The sequence below is a fragment of the Ischnura elegans genome, assembly GCF_921293095.1.
Source record: "Ischnura elegans chromosome 13 unlocalized genomic scaffold, ioIscEleg1.1 SUPER_13_unloc_1, whole genome shotgun sequence".
NCBI lineage: Eukaryota > Metazoa > Arthropoda > Insecta > Odonata > Coenagrionidae > Ischnura > Ischnura elegans.
The window spans coordinates 13,312,842-13,320,269 of NW_025791657.1; positions in this window are offsets into that span (position 1 = coordinate 13,312,842).

The window sequence follows — 7,428 nt, forward strand, 5'->3', positions numbered from 1 at the left end:
GCAAATCAAGACGTTCCATGAAAGAAAAATTCTTTTCATCAAATATTTGTATACACTACAGGTAAATCTCACCAAAATCTATAGATATATTACAAAAAAAGTGATGTTACAGAAATTTTATTACAGGATAGAAGAATATTCCAGGCAATAGAATTTCCATATTCTAGATCATAGACTGATTTTTCTCTGGGCTGTTTACATCTATGGGCATCAATGCAGTTGGCATGGCAAAATGATGGAAAAATACAAGTGATGCAAGATTGCAAACATACAAAATCTTTAATAAGGCCGTTTTACACTAGGCACAGAATTACTCAGGCTAGAATGGCATTTATTTCTAAAATGGCATGTAACTGCACGAATGCATGAACGGAATTAGAACAGGGACTATTTTGACATCTCACATTCACGCATGTGTTCTAGCGTTTCCATCCTATACACGACACAATTTTGACTGCACCTTTGTACACACATCAAATAGTGCTTGAGACAGGTAAAGCGAGATCTACAGCTTCAATCATGAAACATGAAAATAGCCGCCTATGGCCGTAACGTAAGGATCAAGTAGCAGGTCAAAACAAATACTTTTTTGGTTTGGTGGAATGGAAGAATCCATTTTAGTGACCAACCAGAGCCTCTAAACTGGAAACCCATTTTAAGCACTCAGCTCAGAGGAAGCCTTTGCGATGGATGAAGGTGCTTTGCTAGGTTTTCTTCGGTAGAGTCACAAGCACACATACAACGCATATAAATTTTGTTATAGTGAAAGGGACATTGAAACAGTTTCTTTGGTTGAGAGACACACACACTCACTCAACATAAAGGAAACGTGCTTCCTTCATGTTTACATTACTATTGAAGGCTATTTTAATGTTTTATCCATCAATCTTTTGTAGATTCGAAATGAATAAGATGAATTTGGTTATTTATTGTACTTTCCTCACTTATAACAAATCTCCATGAGGGTTCTGGCTATTTCCTATGATAAGGTCAAGCTGGCAGATTGATTGAAGAAAAATATAGTATTCTTGCTATTCAGCTATGCTGAAGCAAAGGCAATAGGCTACAAAGGAGAATTGACACAAACCACCAATGGACTCCTCCATGGGATGTGACATTTTTTCCACAAGAATGGTGGTGTAATAAACCTCAGATCGATGTATATACATAAGTAGATTAAGGCTTTAATCTACTTAGGTATATACAACTATAGATTAAGGCAGTCAGCCTTTTTGCCTCATGTTGTGCAACTGATGGTCACATATAGGGTGCCTAGACATTCGGATTGATCTGCACATGTCAATTCGGACATGACCTCCATTTAAAAAAATTTTTCTATGAGAACACTTTTATATCTTAACATTTATATTGTTGTATCTGCCTAAATATTTTGTTCATTGATAAGCAATTCTTTATAGATTTTAAAAAAATTATTATTTAATGGCTTCATTAAATGTGTTATTTTTTTCTATGTTCTTTCATCTGTGATGTAATACATAAGAATATCGTTTATGGGTTATCCCATAAATAAATGAAATGAAATAATGTATTGATGATGCCTTCATATAGGGGGAGCATACATCCGGGTTGGTCCAGGGGTGTCATCCTTAATAGGCTATATTGATAGTCTTGGCAGATTTTTTAAGAATGGGAAAAGTCTACCTTTTTGAAAATCATTATTATAAATATATACATATGTTAATAGCCACTCAGAAATTTCAACAAAATTTCTGAATATTTCTTAACCCAACCATGGGAAAATACAACTGCAGAAAGGGTGCTTTCTCTAATTTCAACCCAGGGGACCACCAAGAGAAACAAACTAAACATTGCCTCAGGCCGTGTTCCAACCCATAGGGTGCACCCTACCCTCTTGTGCTCTTACACTCTTGCGGACTCTTTCCTGCTTGGATTGCAAGTGGTGCCACCACTGTGGAGTGGGGAATTTCAAACTGAAAAAAAGTTGACTGGTGCATATTCGCGGTAAGAGACAGTCATTGCTGTTGTTCATTAAGTGTTGCAATATTTTACTGTACTAAATGGAATCGGGGAAGTGATGACGTATAAAATGCGGCTAAGGCAACAGGGAGTGGCACCAAATGTAACCATTACACTTCACAATAACTTAATTAATTTTGGACAGCAAATATCGTACAGGGTAATGTTCAGACAAATTGAAGAGGTTTTAAATCAGAAAACAATTTAATAAATGTGACGTTAAAATTAAAAATATTAACTACTGTGAAAAGATATCATCAAAACAATTTAAATGCAGTAATTTGAAAGATTTAGTGTGTCTAGCCAACCAAAGCAGAACAATTCTTCCACTATTCATGATTTTTCCAGGGAAAGTTTTCAGGTTGATGTTATGTGATTACTGTAATAGATAAGAAATTTATAAGGCCAAGGAATGGATCAGTTAACACACACTTCATCATCAAATTTAATTTAATCATTTAAATTTATTCTGTGCAAGCCAAGAAGCTACTTCATCCTCATAAGTATATAAGCTCATATGCTGATGTCATCTGTCCTATTCTTTGAGTTTTTGAATCTTACTTGAAACAAGAGTTAAAGGAATTTCGATTCCATACTCTGGTCTGAAATTCCACGTTTCGATGCAGCTGTAAAAATTCCACTCAGCTACTGCATTTATGATTACAACAAACACATTTTACACCAGAAAATGGCCATTGAACTTGAAAAATTACGCCTGAAATGAATTTTAAATTTTAGGCTGGATAAAATTTTCATGATATTTAATGCATAATTCTAGACACTTAAAATTCTTGCATAAATCCCAATTTTCCTGTTGCTGTTTTGGTTGCTGCACACACTGAGATTCACATTTATTCTAGATTAATTTGGATTTGATATTCACTCGATTCATCATGAACAATTTAAAGAACCAACTCACTGCCTCAAATCATATCCTATCGGTATTCAAATAATGAACAGAAATTTCTGCCTGTGTTGAGCAAGTAAGGGTGAATCCTCACCTTTCCTCTTGCTCTTCGACTATGCGCTCTTCAGAGCAGGACCGGAGTTGGTTGGAATCGCACCATCTGACATCACTTCCCAAATGTGACCATCAAAAAGTGCTGGTTAGAGCACAAGAGAGCATTCATGGTGGATTTGAACATGGCCTCAGCAAAAATTAAAAACTTAGCACTGTGGGAAATGCTAAAAATTGCTTGAAGAAGTTAGATCCACAAACAAAAAACAAAACCACAGTGCTAATTAACTTCTTTTGCTCTAAATTATGAATTTGCAATTACGTTTCAAGTGTCCTGCTTTTCCTCCATGCATTCTTTCAATTTAACCCTTTCTCACCAGATGTCGGACGGAGAGAACAGGCATTTTTATTCATAGAACTCCTGCCATTGGGTACAGTTGGGATGTTTGTCTGGTATCGGGTTGGATTTTTTATGAATGGGACATTTTCCTCCTCATTGAAAATCACGATTTTGAGTACAGTTAATCTGTTACCAGCTACCTAGCTAGCTGAAAAATGCAAACATTGCTTGAGAAAATTATGTCCACAAAATATTACAAAATCATAGGTCTAATTAATTTACATTCTTCTAAATTGTGAAATTGCCATTATTTTTCAAGTTGCTGACTTCTTCTTATCTCATTTTTAACACATTCAGCGTGGAACATGTCAATTGACTTAGTACCGTCCAAGACAATATATGGAGCTAGTCAATACAAGTGCTCTGTCAGTAAGGCCAGGAGACCATTCTCCGCCTCCGTAAGTAACTAATATCCATTCCCAAGTTTTTCGATCCTGCGTATGACCTCCAGCAACCATTACCTCTTTCCAACTGTGTGCACCATTTGTAAATAGCAGTGTTTGAATGGGAAGTACATTGTGGAAAACACCCACTCTTTTCTTTCTTATTTTATCAACGATTCTGACAACTTTAGTGAAAATCGCATCCGCATTGAATGTGTTAATAGCTAGCTAGCTTATATAAATACATAAATTGCTTAAGAAAATAGATACACAGAAAAATATATAAAATCATACTACAAATTAATTTTATTGTTCTAAACTATAAAATTGTCATTATTTTTCAATTGGCCCATTTTTCCTTTTATTGCTTATTTGATAGAGAGCTGTCCTAAATTTTTCACCTCATGGCATCTGGTCTCCCTATTCACACAAGCGAAGGTGACTTCCTGTAGAAAGGCATTCATTTACACTACACAAAGCCCCTTAAGTTACCCCACCTAGTAAATGTCAACAACTAAGGGTCATTTAACTCAGGTTGCACTGTGGATGAGAATAAAACTTACCAACATATTAGATCCGAGTTGTTGGGAGTCTTGCACAGGAATGTATATTTCAGTCCTTTGGACTGAATGAGTGAGATGTGGGGTGCCTTCAATCACATCTCTAATGCAGTCATTTGTCTCAGCAGGAGTCCCAAACTTGTTATCAGCTGCCTCCTCTCCTTGGATACTCTATGAAGAGAGTAACAGTGATTAAGAATCCATCCACTCGAAAGTCAACAAATGAAGCATACTCCTAATAATAATGAAATGGGATTTTCAATGTGATATCTAAGCTATTGTGTAAAAATTGAGATGTGTCTCTTAATCCATAACTCAAAAGCTAAATAGCTGCTGAAACCAAATTGAAAGAAAAAAAAAAACTTGGAATAATCAGTTCACATAGACAAAATACTTTGGGCAATGACAGATAGAAAATAAATATTTTCAACAGAAGTGTCTTATAATGTGAATCTTTGATGTGGAATTTTTTTTATTCATTTCTTGTAATTGAACTCCTGTTTCTATGTACCTAAATACCAACCCAGGGAGAGAATGGATAGATCTCATATTTTGGCCATTATCAGAGGCAGAAAGGTATGAAATCATCAGCCTGATATTGGATGGGAGACTTAAGAAACGCGGTAAAGAGGAGAAAAAATTGTTCTAGGTCACACAACATAATAGAAGAGACAGCAATTAGAGACATATGGGACCAATTCCAATGGGCAAGACAGAAATGCCTGAACAGCCAATGCACTGAAGTGTACAGCATAGCAAAGAAGACGAACAAGAATCTAGGAAAATCTGACAATTCCACTTCAATAATCTGGTGGACGGAACCTTACTAATTTAGGGAGATTTTTATATTTTTAAATCTCATCACTTAGTAAAGTAAAAAGTAAATACAGCTAACAAGTTTTTTTCAGCTCTAGATCCAGGTGAAAAAGTTCTTCCCCAAAGAAATCTGTACACAGAGCTGAATGTATATAAAAAAATTCTAAAACAAGAAATTCATTAAACAAAATTTTCTTAGAAAAAGGAACAACAATCGATTCCCTGAACAGAGAATCACTAACAAAAAACTTTTCTGAAAAGTTAAATTTCTAACAAAATTACTCATTTGAAAAAATATTGAAGTTAAAAAAACAGACCTCAAAATTTATCATAATTACCAATATACCCAGAGTAATTTTAACACAAAAAAATTTCCTCAACAACCCCAAAAAATGGAGAATATCATAAGGCAAGTCACGATTGTGGAAACTGTTACATAGGTTAACCATATCAATTAATATAAAAAATGGTATTTCACCACATAAGCCTTCTTCAAATTCAAATAAACAGAGCACGTGAGGTTCAGTGATCATCTTCAATGGTATTCATAGAAAAAAAACCTAAGAATTTTAAAACACCAAAATTTAAAACGCAGAATGCAATTTCAACTAATATATTATTCAAAGAAACTTTATTTTTTCTAAAAAACGATATTATTCGTGATAGCTGAAGTGACTTAGATTGTTCTAGCAAATATAATGTACTCTTATCAATATACATTTTTGCAAAAATAAAAATGTAAACATTATCCTGTAACAAAGCAATTATCCAACAAACTAAACATATTGATACTTAAAAGATATTTCACATCCATTTTCTCAACGTGTTTTATTTTACGTACATAGTTTAAAACGTTAGTTATGACATTTTTTGCAACTATCAACTTCAAAGCTTAGACTCTATTTTAAATACTGGGCCAGCTATGCATTTACTGTTCCTCTAATCTTTTCGCATAACAAGCCGTGAAAATTGAGGAAGCTTTTGAAATATCAGCAGGTATGTTTTCTTATAAATAAAGAAAACCTCAAGAATTCACATTATGTGTGTGTGCTCTTTAGACTATGATTGGACACTAACTTACAGCTCAATTTAAGTTCAGAATTACAATTAGCAGGAACCAGTTGGAGATATTTTTGTTCGTTTTAACATGCTTCGGTTACCCAAGTGAGTAAATATATTAAAAGGTATTGTTTCATAGCGTAGTAAGTTCATTGCCTTTTATGAGTTGGCGAACTTGAATGCCCCACTTTGTTAGCTATGATTGTTTTACAAACACATATTTGAATGAGACAACAAAACCTCTCTGCGGATCACCACTGAAACATCAACTGCAAGGTAAAAATCACTTTGCATGGAGATTGAGAAACAAAGCTTGCGGGAAACTGGGCTAGTTTCACTACTCCGTCAACCATGTACGACGGCCTTTAAAGTTCTCCAAAATTATCAATTAACAAAAATAATGATTTATTTATTTTTATTCTCGAAACATACCATGCACCAGTCTTCAAAAGAGAATAAACGAAAGTACTCACCCTAAAGCATTTCACCGCAGAAAATTTTCTCAGCTTTGCGTCCGCTTCTAAACAAGTCATTTTGAAAACTCGGAATTCCTTGAGCATTTTCAAGCATAGAGGACACAGAGTGGTGGGCAAGCCATCTCCCACAGCAACCTAAGATAGCAATCAACACGATTTCCATTGAAAGAATCTGAAATTATACTCATAACGCAGAATAAAGAAATCAATATGAAAAATAAATATCGATAAGATGTGTCGTGCTACTTACTTCCAAACCGAGTAAACCATGCATGGCATCCTTCACAGTTACTCTGCAAGCTACGTTTGAAGTGAATATGTTGTAATAAAAATCGTTATTCTTCATGCATAGCCTGCACAAGGTACCCTCAGAATCCCTTTCTGATGAAGCGGTGCAAATCCCAGCGGTACGATTCATGTTTTAATTTCAATCACTCATTCAATCTTTAAATATGTTTAATCGTCGATGAAATCATCAACACAAAACAGAATGAGATCTCCAGATTCGTCGTGGGAACTATATATATTTCGATGATACAACATATATTTAGAATGCTTATGGTGAAATACAATTAAATTTTAATATTTAAATAACTTATAATCACCTCAACAAAAAGTTCACCACAGCAAAATGGATAATCTTGTTGACCTTGCAGTTCGCTGTAATAATCAACGTTAGTAAATGATCATGCAATAAAGATAGACTTGCTTTCGCTGAGTGTTAGTTTTCACTCCTACCGCTAGAGGCACATCTAATCAAGGTGCCTTTAGGCGGAAG